The following is an 18,488-nucleotide window of genomic DNA, read 5'->3' as shown; positions in this document are numbered from 1 at the left end:
TCAAGGATTCAACTCTCCATTTTGAAATAAGATAATGTGAGTCCTCACCTAGAAACCATATTTGTTTTTCTACCTCATTTCAATTCAGATTAGTTTTCAGAAATTCTAGTACATATTCAGTTTCAATTCCGTCATTCTTATATATTTGTTAATTAAAGTTTAATCATGTTTTCATTATAATTTTGCTCTAAAAATTCTAATAGTTGCTTTACTAAAATATATCACTAGATAGTTATATGTTGGGGAAATGCCAAAGAATAGATTAAAAGTTCAGGTTCCCTTGCTGGTGTATTCTATTCCAAGGAAATTTGTTGGACATCTGATAATAACTTCTTTAGGAGGTCCATTTTGCTTTCTTTTATGATTACAACAGAGCTGGAAATTTAATTTTTATTATCTCTTATAAAGTTTATTCCATTGTTCTATAGATCACTTCCTAATCCTCCGTCTCCCCCCCAAAAGAAATGTAATATCAAAATAACTGAACTGATGCCATTTTTAAAGTCCTAACATGAGAAAATAATTTTAACAGTTATCAAAAGTTGATTTGAATAGATTTTAACAGATTTTGTGGATTTCAGCAAATTGGTTATGATTTCGAATAACAGTAGAAAAGATGGGGAAGGAAACGGAAAGGATCAGAAGAACATCAATAAGAAAGAAGTTTCCTCTGAAAGACAATTTTTTGTTAAAATTTTTAACCCAGGATTGAATTCACTTTTTATTTTCACATTGTATTATAAACAACACGTTTTGAGCTATTATTTTTAGATGTTTTTAATTTGTCTAGTCTAATATACAACCTAAGAAAATTCCACTTAGGGTGTGACAATGCTTAAAAACAAAACAAAACAAAACCTTTTTCCTATTCTGTTTAATGTGGGTGGATCAAAGAATGTCCACGCAGATAAGAGAGCTTCAGATATTGGGCAGTCCTAGTTACCGAGAATGAAAAAAAAAACACGGTTCTTACAGTCATGGCTGTAAATAGTTTCTTGCCCAAAAAGGCAAGAGAATTTTCCAAACAACTGTTGGTAAATGTTCAATTCAGTTTGCTACATTTCACATCTTCTCAGTCTTCAAGGCTACAAATTTGAAACATATTTGGGTAGGAAGGTTTTGAAACTCAAGTTCCATTTATTCTTGGCCAAGCCTAGCAGTCTGGTGCCTGGGATGGGGACAGGGAGGGGGTCAAACTGTTGAAATAGCTTCTGATGATTTCAGCATCACTTAAGCTCCCCAGAGAAGAAGTTTAAAAAAAAAAAATTAAGTATGGGTCTAAAATATAACAAAAAGAGGTGATTTCATTTGTTTTGTTCTGATTTGTGTTTCAGCAGCCAATGTCCAAGGTGTTCTGATTCTGTAGTTTGAGTCCCACCTTTCTTCTTGTGTAAAATCTTTGGTTGGTTGGTTGGTTGATTGGTTAGTTTTGTTTTTATCTGAGCACATTGCTGCTTTGAAAGAAATTTAGTAAGGGTGAAAGAAAGAAGAGATTTTGAGTTATCTATTAGTTATCTATTGCTATATAACAAACTACTCCCAAAAATTTCCAGCTTTAAGTAATAAGCATGTATTATCATCTCACACAATTTCTGAGGGTGAGGAATCCAGAAACAGCTTACCTGGGGGTTCTTGCTCAGACTTTCTCATAAAGTCACAGTCCATCTGTTGACCAGGGCTGCAGTTCCCTCAAGGCTCAGGATATACTGAAAGGACACTCACGTGGTTGGGGACAGGCCTCAGGTCCTTGCTGCATATTGGCTAGAAACTTCACATCTTTACCATGTGAAGCCTCCATAAAGCTGCTTACAATAGGCCTTGCTTCCCCCAGAGTAAGTGATGGTGGAGGAGAGGGAGAGAGAAACAGAGAGAGAGAGAGACAGGGGAGGGGAGAGAGGAAAAGGGATGGAGAGAGAGAGAGAGAGAGAGAGAGAGATCATGCCCAAGTTGAAAGTCAGTCTTTTTATAACCTAATCTTCAAAGTGACATTCTGTCACTTCTGCTGTATCTTATTAGTCACACAGACCACACCGACACATGCAAATATGAATACCAGGAGATGGAATTGTTGGGGGCCATCTTGGAGGCTGGCTACCATAGAAGGCAACTAACAATACCAGATATAGACCCCTTAACTTATATTTTATATACCATTATTGAGACTTCACAAAGCCACAGTACCTGGGACACTCGATAAATATTGAATGAGTAGATTGAGAAATGAATGCTTCAAACTATCAGGCCATGCTACTATCTTCCAGCCAACAATTAGTAGCATTTTATTAGGATTTCAGCACTTATTTCTGCAATTAATTGAATATTTTATGGGACTGATTTTCAAGTGATGCTCCAAAGGTTTCCAGGTGAAGCCCCTAGAAGGTACTTCCTCAACTCTTCTTGGGTCAATCAGAACAACTCCCCTGACATCTATTTTTACATGATGGGCTTCCTTTGAAAAACAGTTATTTTGCTAAAAAATAAAGGTTTGAAACTCATCCTTTTTATTGCATTTTCCATAGGTTATTTTATACAAAAATAATAGAAAATGGAAGAATGAAAGTGTGGATAGTGCCAAAAAGTATTAGTCTCTAGATGTAGCACAAGGAGAGAAATAGAAATCCTCAGGGAAGCCAAAAGCAGTAAACCCTTACTGTCAATTCAGACATTGGGTTCAAGATGGTTGACTTTGGATTCAATTATACAAAATGTACACTCACACACAAACAACAAGAAAAAATATGTAAAAAATCTAGAAATATGTAATTCAAGATTGTGTCTTAAAGGAAAGGTAAAATAAAAAATTTACTATATTTTTTTCTAGCTCTTGAGGAATGAGGACCTCCTCAAAACATATGAGTCTATCTTTTGGATTTTGTGTCTGATTTTCCTATTAGTTTTTGGGTACAAAACATAGAGAAGTAAAATATTGCCTGCCTTCATGCACCTAAATTTATCTTGATTTATCACCCCATATATAAAATTCACCACAATTCAATGGCTAACCAGATTCTAGCCAAACACTGAAAGTATTTCTGGGGGCCCTTAAAAGTCACTGGGCCCTTCTCACCTTAAGCCAAACAGAGTACTTGAATTGCTATCAAAGTAGCCCTTCTTCACCCAAGTTCTCAAAACGCATAAATCTCTCAAGTAGCCATGAAATTGTGAAGGAAAGAGAAATTTGTGCTAGCTTGCTAAGCGAGAACACATTCATATAACTTTTATTATAGCATATTATTATAATTGCTATGTTTTATTATTAGTTATTGCTGTTAGTCTCTTATTGTGCCTAATTTGTAAATTAAACTTTACCATAGATATGTATGTATAGGAAAAAACATAGTAAATATAGGGTTCAGTACTATCTGTAGTTTCAGGCATCCACTGGGAGTTTGGGAACGTATTCCCCCAGGATAAGGGGCACTGCTGTATTTGCAGCCCTAGTAAACTAATACAGTGCACTAGTCTCTGACTACTCTAATCCGGTGCCCCAATGCCTCCAGGTAAATTAACTCCTGTACCATCCTGAGTCAACCACTAAAAGTCTCCATGCTTTCTGTTGTCCTCAGCAGGGCTCATAGGTTGGCACCTGCCTTACAGACAAGTTTCATTTTGCTGGTTTATTTATTTATTTTTATTTTATTTTGGCTCCACGTGTAAAAGTGGGAGATTTCCCCTTAAAACCTGGATGCCCAGCTTCTCTTGCAAAATCAGAAAACCTGGTAGCAAGCTCAGACTCAGTAGGAGTCTAAGCCTCCTTTCTGCACATTATGTTACCTGTCTTGAATTGTAGTTATGTTTACTCCTGCTTTTCCCTCTTACAACCTTAAGTCTCACTCATCTATTCATCCCCTACCACAGTGGTTCTCAAACCTCAGCAGGCATAAGAATCACTTAGAAAGCTTGCTGAAACCCACCTCCCTGGGCCCCACCCCAGAGTTTCTCATTCAGCAGGTCTGGGGTGAGGCCAGTGATTTGCATTTCTAGGATTTCCCAGGTGGTGTTGCAGCTGCTGGTCCCAGGACCACACTTTTGAGAACAACTGCCTTACAACACGGTGTGGGACCTTGCACTTAGCACATGCTCAGTCAGTTGTTGGATTATCGTTGTTATTGCCGAGAAATTGATAGCACACAAATGCCTTTTGCAAATTTCACTTTCACCACTCACGAGGGCTTTGTACAAGTTACTTAATCTCCTTGCACATCTATATCCTTGCCTGCATAATGAGAAAAATAATAGAATCAGTGCACTTCAAATGGCTGTTATCACTCTTAAATGAGATAATACATGTAAAATACTGCATCTGAAGTGCTCAGCAAATATTGGCTGTTATTATTATTTATTAATTCTCTCCTTTCCTAGTCTGTGCATTTGAAGCCAGAGTCTTCCTTTCATTAGGTAGCCACCCTACCTCAGGACCCTCCCCAATACCTAAAGCTATGCCTCACACATAATAGGTACTGAATAAATATTTCCTGAATGAATAAATAAGGAAACAAACTAAAACACATTCGAATTGTATGGGTCAAACACGTCAAACAGGACTTCCAATCTCAGTCAACACTTTTATAGAGACCTTTTAATTACAACACAAAGCTGAATTAAAATGGGTATTCTACATTAGAGTATAAACTCAGGGATGATTCGTAAATCTAATAATTCTCTGAAGAGGTATTAACAGCTAGCCTTTAGGCACACTTTCTCAGTGCCAGGCACTGTTCTCTGTCCTCTGTGTGTATTCACCCATTGAATGAGGCCTAGGGTAATGTTAAAACTTGGGTCAATAGATCAGTTAGAAATTACATTTGGCTACTCATGACAGAAAACCCCCAAATAGTGACCTAAACACGCAAAGGTATTTTCTTTCATAATATATATAAAATATATTATACATTACTATATATGTAATACATTATACATTACCATATATATATATATATAATGTGTATATATATATATATAGATAGAGAGAGAGAGAGAGAGAGAGAGAGAGAGAGAGCAGGGACTGAGGCACCTTCCATCTTTCCGCTCCACATCTCAGCACATGGCTCTCTTCAAGGTCACCTCAGCCTAGGATGGCTAATGGGGGCACTAGCCTCATACCATCTTTATAGCCAGCAGGTAGACAGGAAGGACTAAGGGCAAAAGTGTCTCCCTTTCTTTTAAGAAGCCTTCCTGGAAGTACCACAGAATACTCTGCCCAAGTTCAGTCAGCCAAAGCCTGGCCACACAGCCACATCTATCTCAAAGGAAAGGGGATCTTTGAGCTGAGCACATCACTGCACCAGGAAAGCAGTCTTCTTACTAAGGAGAGAGCCTGTGTAGTCTGGGGAATTAAACATGTCTACACCAGCTAGTGTGTCTGTCTGTCTGTCTGTCTGTCTGTCTCTCTCTCTCTCTCTCCCATCGAACAACAAATCTCATATTTGGAACACGTTTCAATATTTGTTAAGAAAGCCACTGTGAGTGTAGCTTTCACTCACACATTTTTGATGAGGCATAACATGAAACAACCATATCTCAGCCTTGGGGAAAGCAGCTGGCCCGGCAGCAGGGCTGCGTGTATGTGGAGTGTAAATTTGGATCACACACACATTGTGGTGATGCTGGCAGTTGGGATAAAAATAAGTATCTCCCAACACCCTCTGCATTGTGATTATAGTATACAAACCTTGAGCACAAGGGTGGTGAAAGCAAACAGCTGGAGAATAAATATACTGTTACACCTTCTTCAAGGGAAGCTGATGGGATCTGAAAAAACGGGACACATCATTTAGCAGGAATCTCTCTCTCTCTCTCTCCCCCTCCCTCTCCCCTGTCTCTCTCTCTCCTCCCTCTCCCCTCCTCTCTCTCTCTCTCTCTCTCTCTCTCTCTCTCTCTCCCTTTCCCTCTCCCTCCCTCTCTCTTTACCCCCTCCCCCTTCCTGCTATCTAAGATGTGCCAAGACTGACATTTTACTTAACTTTTGCAAACTAAATTGTAAAGCGCCTATATGCAAACCTCCAAAGAGAGCTTCCTACATTGAAACACTCCAAGCAATCAGCTAACCTGGATTTGCAGTTCCTCCCTGGTTGGAGCCTTGCAAGACAGACAAAAACTCCTTTATAAAGAAGCTCTGAAAGAACTGAACTCCGAAACGATAGGGTCTCTGTGTTCTTTGTGTAGGTAGGCAATTTCCCAGCAAGGTTTCGGGTTTTTCAGTTAGCTTTTGTAATTACAATAAAAGAGAGATAGTAACCTTTATAGTGAGTGGCAGCAGCACCCTAACTCTAAGCTGTGTGAAAACAGATCACGTTACCTGGAGCCTCACATTGCAGCTGGGGGTTATTGTGCAAAATTGGGTTCTGTTGTAGGCATCCAAGTAGCCTTTCTTTATCCAGGCAGGTCATTGCACCTGTGCGAAGCTGGGGTTTTTTTGGTTTTTTTTTCATTAAGGGAAACACTCCCCTTCCTCCCAATTCACTTGATACTTAAAGTCACTGCTAAGTGGATTTGTGAGGAGAGCTATGGGGGGACAGGCTGGGAAGGAAGAAATCTTGCAGGGTGCATAAGAAAGTGTCCACAGGCTAAGCAAACTACTGAGTGAGCCACCTCATGGGCGAAAATGTTCTGCGATTCCTTTGGGTGCTGTGTGTGACTAACTAAAGCAGATGGTAAGGTAACTCCTGAGTTTGACTACATTGATCAAGCCACCTGACCAAAAAAAGTATTTGGAATCTGCTGGTTAACACCTGGGCTTTCCTGTGATGAGAATGCATGCTATTAAATTAAGAACTCTTTCCAGCTCTGAAGACTTCCTTTTTCAACTTGGTTCATCAAACATAAGTATTGCATACAATTATATCCTATCCAATAGATACCCATATTAAAAATCACTTTCTAATAAAAAAAACAGTCCTTCAATTTGAACTCCTGCTGGTAGAAGAATTTCAAGGGCATGGTTCTGATCTACCACTGCTAATTGACCTTCACTTCACAATGGAGGGGTTGGATCTGTGTAGAAGAGGCAGTGGATCGTAGAAACTCAGTGCCAGTAAAGGCTGCTCAGTTGACATAAGATCTAGAAAATGTGAGTGAGAAACGTAATAGTTCAATCAACAGCAATTTATTGAGTGCCAGCTGTATACCACTGTAAGACACTGTTCTAGTGTGAGATATTTTTCTAATATGAGATACTTTTCTAGGAACTAAACAGACCAGATTCCTGCTCTGGTAGTCTTCATGTTCAATCCATGTTTCTTGCACAGGACATACAGGCACAAAGATAAATAATTCACAGCCATTAATACTCCTCAGGTCTCTTACATTCTAGCAGAGATACCAATGCCATATTAGAGTTTTAACAGGATATTATCGGGACTCGAGGAGGTGTGTATGTGTGTGAAGTAGCCTGAGACTAATGAGCTTGCAAGATAAAGACTAAATTGGCACAAATTAGGAAGTGATAAACAGTTGCAGAAGGAAGCATAGTAAGGTAAGGCCAACGGGAAGACAGTTTGGGACTAAGAAGTGATAAACAGTTGCAGAAGGAAGCATAGTAAGGTAAGGCCAACGGGAAGACAGTTTGGGACTAAGCTAATTTTAAATTGGGAGTGTAGGGCTCTTAGTCCCAGGTCTCTGCCATAACCTATAAATTACTGCTGGACCCAATCAGGCCATTCACTGGAGACCAGAACCCAACAAGTCTGCCGCCCAAATTCTAAAAGTAGGGTGTAAGGGCTATCAGGATATTTTAAGCATGTATGTGTCCTACTCTATCTTTCAGATTTCTTAGGGACTAAAAAGCATGTAATTCAGAGCCACTGTAGAAGTATTTTTTTAGCCTAAAATTCTTTGAAAAAATATTTTTTTGCACCAACATCTAAAAATCAAAAGAGTTTACATTTAAAAATAAAAATTCCCAGCTTCTGTAAAAGAAATCCAATAAGGAACTATCAGAAAGAGAAATGGAGAAAATAATCTCATTTACAATTGCATAAAAAAAAATACCTAGGAATAAATTGTACCAAGGAAGTAAAAGACCTGTACCCAGAAAATTATAAAAACTGAAGAGAAAAATGAAAGAAGATACAAATAAATGGAAACATATACCATGATCATGGGTAAGAATAATTAATACAGTTAAAATGTCCAAATTACCTAAAATAATATATAGATTCAACACAATACCTATCAAAATACCAATGGCATTTTTCACAGCACTACAGCAAATAATCTTAAAATTTATATGGAACCATAAAAGACCCTTGAATAGCCATGGCAATCATGAGAAATAAGAACAAAGCTGGAGTTATCATGCTACCTGATATATCAAATTATACTACAAGGCCATATTAATCAAAACAGCATGGTATCAGCATAAAAACAGACAAATAGGTCCATGGAACAGAATAAGGAACCCAGAAATAAATCTATACCTATATGATCACTTAATCTGTGACAAAGGAAACAAGAATTTACACTGGAGTAAAGACAGTCTATTCAATAAATGGCACTGGGTAAACTGGACATATACATGTAAAACAATGAAACTGGACCACCTTCTTATGTCATATAAAAGAATAAACTCAAAATGGATTAAAGTCTTGAATGTAAGATCCGAAAACATAACACTCCTAGAAAAAAAACATAGGCAGTAAACTCTCAGACGTTACCTTTAGTAATATTTTCATGCTATATCTCCACAGACAAGGGAAATAAAAGAAAAAAAATTATATGATTATATAATTTTTATTTTTCATTATGTTTAAGTGGTGTATCACAGTAATTGATTTGTGGATATTGAACCAATCTTGTATACCAAAAATAAATCCCACTTGATCATGGTGTATGATCTTTTTTAATGTATTGCCAAATTTGGTTTGCTAATATTTTATTGAGGACTTTTGCATCTATGTTCATCAGGGATATCGGCCTACAATTTTATTTTTTATGTAATGTCTTTGGTTTTGAAATCAAGGTAATGGTGGCCTCATAGAATGAGTTTGGGAGCCTGCCCTCTTCTTGAAATTTTTGGAATAGTTTGAAAAGAATAAGTATTAATTCTTTTTTTGAATGTTTGGTAAAATTCACCTGTGAAGTCATCTGGTGCAGGACTTTTGTTTGTTGGGAGCTTGTTGATCACTGATTCAATTTCATTAGTAGAAATTGGTTGGTTCAGATTTTCTGTTTCTTCTTGATTCAGCCTTGGAAGATTATATGCTTCTAGGAATTTATCCATTTCTTCCAGATTGTCCAATTTGTTGTCGTATAATTGCTCATGTTTTCTTAAAATCTTTTGTATTTCTGTCGTGTCCATTGTCACCTCTCCTTGTTCACTTCTGATTTTATTTATTTGGGTCCCCTCTCTGTTTTTCTTGATAAATCTGGTTAAAGGTTTATCAATTGTTTTTTAATCTCTTCAAAGAACCAGATCTTGGTTTCATTGGTCTTTTGTATTTTTTTTTAGTCTCTATTTTGTTTATTTCTGCTCTGATCTTTATTATTTCCTTCGTTCTACTCACTTTCAGCTGATATTTTTTCTTGTTTTTTGAGGTAGGCCTGCATTGCTATGGATTTCCTTATTAGGACTGCTTTTGCTGTGTCCCATAGATTTGGGGTCATTGTGTTTTCATTTTCACTTGTCTCAAGGTATCTTGATTTCTTCCTTGATCTCACTGTTGATTCATTCATGGTTTAGTAGCATGTTATTTAGCCTCCATGTGTTTGTGTGTTTTTCAGGGGATTTTTGTAATTTATTTCTAGTTTCATACCACTGTGGTCAGAGAAGACTCTTGATATGATGTCAATCTTCTTAAATTAATTGAGACTTGTTTGAGGGCCTAACATGTTGTCTATCTTGGAAAATGTTCTATGTGTACCTGAAAAGAATGTATACCCTGCTGCATTCAGGTGAAATGCTCTAAAAATATCATTTAAATGTATCTGGTCTAGTGTATCATTTAAGGCTACTGTTTCCTTGTTGACTTTCTGTCTGGAAGATCTGTCCATTGGAGTCAATGGGGTGTTAAAGTTCCCTACTATGATTGTGTTGCTGTCAATCTCTGCCTTTATGTCAGTCAATATTTTAAAAATATATTTAGGTGTTCCTATTTCGGGTGCATAGATATATACTAGGATTATGTCCTCTTGTTGGATTGATCCCTTTATCATTACGTAATGTCCTTATTTGTCTCCTATTATGTCTTTGTATTAAAGTCTGTTTTGTCTAAGTACTGCTACCCCAACTTTTTTTTTTTTTTCATTTCTATTTGAGTGAAATATCTTTTTCCATCCCTTTACTTTCAATCAGTTTGTCTTTCAATCTGAGGTGGGTCTCTTGTAGACAGCATGTAAATGAGTCTTGTTTTCTTATCCATTCAGCTACCCTATGTCTTTTGATTGGAGCATTTAATCCATTTACATTTAAAGTGATTATTGATAGGTACACAGCTATTGCCATTTTCATATTCATTATTTTTTACTTTCTTTTGTTTATTTGTTTTTCTCTTTCCTCTCCTTAAGGAAGTCCCTTTAACATTTCTTGTAATACTGACTTGATGGTAATGAATTCCTTGAGTTTTTCTTGTCTGGGAAGCTCTTTATCTCTCCTTCAATTTTGAATGATAGTCTTGCTGGGTAGAGTAGTCTTGGTTGTAGGCCCTTGTTTTTCATTACTTTGAATACTTCCTGCCACTCCCTTCTGGCCTGTGAAGTTTCTATTGAGAAATCAGCTGGCAGTCTTATGGGAGCTCCCTTGTAAGTAACTACTTGTCTTTCTCCTGCTGCTTTTAGGATTCTCTCCTTGTCTTTAACCTTTTCCATTTTAATTGTAATGAGTCTTGGTGTGGGCTGTTTGGGTTCATCTTGTTTGGGACTCTGCACTTTCTGGCCTTATATGTCTATTTCCATCACCAGTAATGGAAGTTTTCAGTCATTTCTTCAAATAGGTTCTTGATACGTTGTTCCCTCTTTTCTCCTTCTGGTATTCCTATGATGTGAATGTTGTTATGTTTGATGTTGTTCCAGAGGTCCCTTAAACTATCTTCATTTTTTAAAACTCTTTTTCCTTTTCTTGTTCCAATTGGATGTTTTCTGCTACTTTGTCTGCTGCCTTGTTGCTGATTCAATCTTCTGTTTCATCTAATTTGCTGTTCATTCCTTGTAGTATATCCGTCATTTCAGTTATTGTATTCATTATTTCTTACTGGTTCCTTTTTATGGTTTCTATGTCCTTTTTTATGCTTACTATCTCTTTGTTGAAGTTCTTACTAAGTTCCTTAAGCATTCTTATAACCAGTGTTTTAAACTCTATCTCTGGTAAGCTGGTTGTCTCCATTTCATTTAGTTCTTTTCCTGGAATTTTCTCTCGTTCTTTTATTAGGGACCTTTCTTTGTTTCTTCATTCTGGCTACCTCTCTGTGTTTGCATCTATGTGTCAGGTAGATCTCCTGTGTCTCTCAGTGTTTGCCAGGTGGCCTTACGTAGCCAGTGTCCTGTGTGGTCCAGTGGTGCAGTCTCTCTGAACACCTGTGTGTGTGTTCTAGGAGTTCCCTTTGTGTGTGTTGTGTATATTTTTTTGTGGTAGTTGAGCCTTGATTGCTTTTGGCATGTCAGTGGGTGGGACTGACTCTTAGGCTGACTGGCTGTGTGGATTGGCTATGCCCACAATGTATCAGCTGCTGTGTGGGGGCTGACCATTCAGAGGGTGATTCACCCCAGTGGGCTCTTGTGCCTGTTGAGGTTATCCTTTGTTCCACTTGTGGGGCTAATCAGGTAGTGCTCTGGTGTGGTCTGAGGCCATCCTCTGGGTGTGTTGTTTCTGGTGTCTCTTTGGAGGGACTCCCATGCAGGCCAATTTCAGCCTTGCCTCTGACTGGCTCAGAGCTACCTGGCAGGAACCACAAAGCTATATGCAGTTTGTTGTTGCCTGCACTGGACCTGGAGGCATGTGACGGGTAACCTCGCTATGAACCAAGGCCAGCTGCCACCAGTATTGAGTCTGGGGCAGCTTAGCAAAAGGTTCAGGGCCCTTCTATGCCTGTTGCCACCTGCTGACTGCTCATAAGTCTCAGCCACCGAAAGAGCCTCCTGAGGTGTGCAGGACGGGCTGGTTAACATGGTGTTCACAGTGCCCCCCAGTGATGCCACCCAGATTGGGCTGGGCGGGGTCCCAGGAAGTCACAAGGTGGGGCCAGTGGTTTTACAAAGTTAATGCACCAGTGCTAAGCTTGTGGCCACCCCACAAAATGCCCAGAGATTACCACAGCCAGCCACTGCTCACCTTGGGCCAGCAGATCAAGAGAGGCTACAGTGCAAGCTGTGGCTGACCGCCTACCACTGAAAGTTCCTCAGGCCCCCATGGGCCATCCACTGCTGTAAAAGGCTTCTGCAGCTTGCGGGGTGGGGCCTGCCACCCAGGAGCCAAGAGTGATTCCACAGTGCAGCACTAGCTGAGCGGGGCAGGGTCCCAGAGAGTCACCAGGATGGTGCATGTGCAGATTTTACCAAACCAGAGGGGCATCAGATTTGGCCCTTTGAGGGAAGGTTTAACACAGGAAAGATGGCACCCACTTATAGGCTACACACGAGGCAGGCGCCACACAAGGATAATGATGGCTGTCCCTCCAGCCTTTGCCCTGAAGCCACACACTCAGACTTTCCCTGTATGTCTCTGGCACCTATTAAGCTGCCACCCCTCTGCTGAAGCCCAGGGTGAGTACTTGCAAGTGAGCAAGTCTGTGTGCAGGCTCTTTAAGAGGATGTCTTGGTTTCTAGCCCCCTTCTGTCTCACCAGAACCCTCTCTGATTTTCAGTGTCAGATGTTGTGGGGATTCCTCTTCCCGGCACAGGACCCCTGGGCTGGGGAGCCCGATGTGGGGCTGGGACCCCTCACTTTTCAGAGGGTCGTCTACCACCAAGGTGTCCCTTCCAGTGTTCAACCACTACCTGTGGGTTTGGGGTCAGCCTATTTTACCTCTCCACCCCTCCTACCAATCTCAACATGGCCTCTTCTTTATGTCCTTAGTTATAGGGGTTCTGTTCAGCTAGTTTTCAGATGATTCTCTAGGTTGACTGTTCTATAACTTAGTTGTAATTTTAATGTGGTCCTGGGATGCGGGAGGCATAGTGTTACCTATTCCACCATCTTGGATCTTCCTATTCCAATGTATTTAATATGCAGAGCGCATTTGTGTTAAAAGAACTTAAGGCACAAGTATGAAATAGATGATGGTAAAAACTGGAACAGTGCACAGAAAACTGAGATCCAGTCTTCTAAAAGCCTGCTTTTTAAACAAATTTTTAGAAAGATATCTATTTTGAATTTTTATATTCATTCCATTAGAGAGGTGACCAAAATCCAATTTAATATTAGCAACCTAATTACATTTTAGTTTCAGTGACTTTGTGGAATAGGTAAGACCATCTCCATTCCACATACAGAGAAGTAAGGGCTGGTTAATATCCTTGCTTATAACATGGTCAATAATTAGTAGAGACAAGACAAGGTTATCATGACTCCAGTTCTAGCATCTTTCAAAGTTAGTGCTTTAAAAACTTCCTCTGAAGCACCTGTAGGAAGAGTAGAGTGAAAGCAAACCTAGGTGGAGGAAGTGATAGGGACAGAGATTTAGAGATCCAGGAAGTAATTTCAAGCACCCAGCTCTAGATAAAAAATTTCTTCATTGATTTCATGTTACCTATGAAATGCATACCAATTTTACATTTATCATAAAATATCTATTTTCTCTCAATTTTGATCAAATACAGAAACACACTACAGGAAGATGTGCTGTGTGTACCGCCCAACTTTGCTTGCCATTCCCCCAAACACACTGAGCATCCCAGTTTTGAAAACAAAGCCAAAAGCCCTGCAGAATTTCACTAGCAGACTAGCAGAACCAGAGCCAGCAGGAAACTGAAAACTCAGCAGTGCTACAGACCATAATATTCTACATCAAATGCATAATTATTAAGACATATAAAAGTGATTCAAATACTATCTATATTACAAACAAACAAGCATATATTACAAAATAGTCTTCAAGTGTCAAACATTCATTTTTATTTACTTTAGTGTAACTTGCAAAATGTTTTGCACATATGGAGATACAATAGCACAGTCCAAGAAAATTGGGGATGGTGAGATCTTTTACCATCCAAACCAAAGCTATTGTCGTTAATCACAAATCAGTGGACTGCTGAGACAAGTTTTTCTTTACTGAATAATAATTTGTTTTCATTAAGTATAAAATACAACGTTACTGTTTTGGAATGTATCACATAGATCTTTCCAAGGGTTGGTGTCTCTGCACTCTTCTAATGATAAGCTGTTACAGATGTGTTTCTGGGGTACTGTGGATCACATGATGAAACTACCTCTGCCTTGCCTTGTCTTTCAGTTTTTGTATAATTGGGTTTGTTACTTATCAGCTTGTGGCTCATCTATCATAGAGCAGCCCTATTCCCTTACTTTTTCTGAAAGAACTATGTTTATATTGCACCTGATATTTTACCCAATCTCTAAGTAGAAGAATGAACTTGGCAAGCATCTTTCCTCAAATCATTCATCACTCTTGCAAATGGCTGGCACAAGTCCACATTATTTCCCTCACATTCCAACGCATGTTGTTCCAAGACATCTTTTCATGTACTATGTAGGAAAGAGCTGCACGCATGAAAAAATAAATAAATAAATAAATAGAATAAAAATAAACCAGCCAAAGAATCTAACGTTCTGTCCAAAGACCTGTGAAGGAGATGCTGATGGTAGTTCACTTGAAATAAAGGCTTCTAGAAATGAACCTGGATGTGCATTGCCAGAGGACTAAAAGGAGGTCGTGGAACTGTCCTTCTAGGACCCATTTCAAGGGAGAGGATCCATTTCAAAAATGACTTGTTTCATCTGCAGGCCATGTGAGGAAATGTCTGATAGGGCAGTTCTCTTTAAACACTTCATCGTGGCCTCTCACAAGAGAAAAACTGCCTTTTCCCTCCCTTCTCTTCAGCCACCTCCTATTCCCATCTTTTAGAAGGATTGATTGTGCAAATCACTGCAGTCCCCACTTGCTTAGGTCAAGCTGTCATTATTTCTCTCCTCCGTTGCTGGAATGACTCTGAATTCATCTGCCTACCTTTGGCATTTCTTCACTCCAATCTACCCTTCCCACCAACCACCAGAGCAAACTTAGTAAAGCACAGATCTGGTCCCATCCCTCTCCAGATTAAAAGTCTTGGAGGCTCTCATCTTACCTTTCTCTCCCATCTCTGGTGTTTGCACTCTGCTCCTTGCACTCTGCACCCTGCTCTTCATCACGCCCATGCACCTGCTGGTCTCCAAATGGAAAACCTTTGTCTTCTCTCTGCCTGTCTGAGTTCTACTCATCCTTCAGGATTCAGTTCTTTCTCAAACATTCCTTCAACTCCACTCAGAACACCCCAAATTTATCTCTAATTTAGCAAGTATATTATATATATATTTTTACCACCTCCACGCAGGTCCCACCGGCCCTCAGAGGATAAGAACTAGGTCTTCATTATCTTTCATGTCCCCTCCACCCCAGGGAGCAATGACTCCCCTGCATATCTAGTCTGCCCTGCCTTGAAAAACAGCCAAGGAAGGAAGCTGAGAGAGGAGCAAGAGATGCTTGAAATGAACCCAATGCAGCAACATGGGGTCCTGCCCTCCACAGCTGCAGCAGAAAGCAGGTGGGCTGAAGGCATGCAGCTTAGGGCACGCAATGTGTCTGCTGCAGGCACATAGATTTCAATCACCTTGGGAACTCAGAGTCAGAGAGCACCCAGAGACCCCCTGGTGCAGCCTCCCACCCAGCACAGGGATGCTTTCACAGATCGCTGACACATGAGCCACTTCTCCTCCCCACCAGAAAGCTCGGTGCTTGGCATTTGTGCCAAACATAAACTGATCTGATTTAAATAATAATAATAATTTAAAATTAAATAATAACACCATCTAGTGCTTATTATATACCAGGTACTGCACTAAGAACTTGGCATGTACCACTTAATTTTCATGAGTGCCTTATGGGATAAATACAATCACAGTCATCTCTGTTTTCTGTTTCCCAGTAATAGCCAAGAGATATCTTCTTTATGTCTTATTGGCCAGAACTGGGTCATATGACCACTTCTACACCAATCACTGGGAAAAAAGAATAGAATTGCCATGACTGATTTAGACCAACCATGAGTCATTCTCTGGGACTGGACCTCTTGTTTCTTGGTCAAAACCAGGTTGCTATCACCGAGGGAAAAAAGTGAATAGCTCCTGGGTATGCAACCAACAGTGTGTCATCAGTAAGCGTTCATTTGTTGCCTGCTATATACTCAGCTTGTGCTTCTAATTAAACTGTACAAACCACCAAAAGAACAAATGATCTTTTTCTTTTTTGCCCTTGAGGTCCTGTTTGCTTGGCCTCTTTAGACTGAAGGCGACTTCTGCGAGGCCCCAAGTTACCGAACCATAGCCGTTAAGGCTTCTTCCTGGCTGCGCTCACTCTGAGTGGTTTCACGTATTCTCCCCAAATGTATTTGATCTTCCTTGCCGTGGTCACATCCTTGCATTGCATTTTGAAGTGTTCCACACTCTTTATTGCTTCTCTGCTTTCAAGCAGTGATAGCTAAAGGTTTGCACAAGATTAGTGATATGAAAGTCCATGTTTAGAATCTCTGAACACCCCACATACCCAAGGGCAGAATCCGTTTGCCATTTCCCCCCCTCTATTGAGGGCCTACTGTGAGCCAGGCACTTTCATAAAATTCTTTTTCTTCTCACAGAAACAAAATTCATGAAATATAGGATTCAGATAAAGGAAAGGGAGATCAAGACAGATTATGTGATTTGTACAAAACTATCAGCTAGAAATAGAAAACAGAGTTACCGCTTATTGAGCATATGCTGCATATGAGCCAAGCACCGTCCTAAATACTGCGTGTAAATCCATTCCTTTAATTCTCTTAACCACCCGGTGAGGTAAGCATTCACTCACAATAAACACTTTCTAAGTATCTCCGACCTGCCATTTTATAGATAAGAAATCTGCAGCTTCAAAAGCTAAGTAACGTCAAGTTCACACAGCAAGTTCATCCTTCTTGCCCTGATTGTTTCTTTTGTGTAGCCTTGATCTGGGAGCCTCCTACTCAGAAACCAACTGAAGTGCTATCTGTAGAAATATGCTGTTCAAAGAATCTTTCCTTGCCTATTTCCAGCACTGTTAGACCCTTACAAGTAATAGGAGGTTTAGAGAGACCTTTCTTTGTTTGTTTACTTTTGTTCATTGCTGTTTTGCTTTAGGTACCTAGGTTTTAAACATGCCACAGGTCAAAATACTACCAAATCCTTTCCCAAAATGAAATTATTTGCATGAAGGAGTGAGGTTTCAGAAATAAAACACAATATGTGAGCTCAGATACTAACTCTGTGGCTCTGTAGGACTGGTTCCTAGTAGCTGGGAAACCATGTTTTAGGGAACCATGCGTATGTTGATCAACACAACTATATAAACAATCCACCAAGTTAAAACAAGATGGGTATGATAATCCCAGTTACCAAGATATTTCAGAAGGTCCAAAGGACTGTGTAAAATAAATGATTAAAGAAAACAATATAATAAAGTAATATTTACAAGTTTCTTTCATTTGGATACCAAAACACACACACACACACACACACACACACACACACACACACACAGAATATGACTTACAAAGTTCATGTGGGTGGGACAGAAAGCATGATGTAGATTTTTAAGGACTTTCACACAAATGATGATACTGAAATCTTCCAAACTTTGAGCACCAACTCTCTTTTCATGAAACAAAATTTTCATAGCCTCGAGACTTGCCTCTAAGGTTGCTTTTAGGTCTAAAAACTTTATTTTCATCTCACTTCCCATGCTTTTTACAGGTCCATCTATTATGGCATTAATTATATTTCATTGTTCTGTACTTAGCAGGGACATTTTCTTTTGTTTCCTATCACTAGACATGAAGGCAAAGCCAGCTTTTAACTCAGATAGTGGCCCAGAACATGGTTTATGGTGGAAATGTAGTAAATGTTCGTTAAAATGAGATGGGGGTGTATGAATTTATTCATTTCAAAACCTCAATCCAAATTTTGAATGTTATTGCTCTAAGAAAGTTTTTAAAATCATTGTGATTCTAGAAATTCCCAGGAAGCTATCATCCAACTATTACTAAAGAAAACAGGGGGGAGGGTCAACAATATTTGTGATAAGACCCTTGGACATTTATCTAACATTTGTTGAATATAATTATAAGATGTGTACAATCTTGCTTTAGTCAGATGAATGGATTGATTTTTAAGTGATATTTCTGTGGTCTTATCCCAATTGTTCTTCTAATATTTCTTCCCCCATCAAAACTAGGTAAATCACAAGTACCACTAAATCATTGTTTCTCATAGTTCATTCCATGGGCCCCTGTATCTGAACCACCCAGAGGACTTATCATAAATACAGCTTCCTGAG

General features: G+C 39.3%; 1 long non-coding RNA gene across 2 annotated transcripts in view; it reads right to left on the bottom strand.

Annotated features, from left to right (window-relative positions):
* The window catches only part of LOC109453347 (uncharacterized), a 67,998-nt gene that overhangs the window by 46,522 nt on the left and 2,988 nt on the right, over nt 1-18,488 (bottom strand). Inside the window, exon 3 of one of the 2 annotated variants that reach the window (XR_002138267.2) lies at nt 5,672-5,751. The exons of the other annotated variant lie outside the window; for it this stretch is intronic. This is a non-coding gene — a long non-coding RNA (uncharacterized LOC109453347). The remainder of the gene's footprint in view (nt 1-5,671; nt 5,752-18,488) is intronic. 2 annotated transcript variants of the gene reach the window in all.

The sequence above is a fragment of the Rhinolophus sinicus genome, linkage group LG03, assembly GCF_036562045.2.
Source record: "Rhinolophus sinicus isolate RSC01 linkage group LG03, ASM3656204v1, whole genome shotgun sequence".
NCBI lineage: Eukaryota > Metazoa > Chordata > Mammalia > Chiroptera > Rhinolophidae > Rhinolophus > Rhinolophus sinicus.
This window is presented reverse-complemented; position numbering and strand designations above follow the sequence as displayed.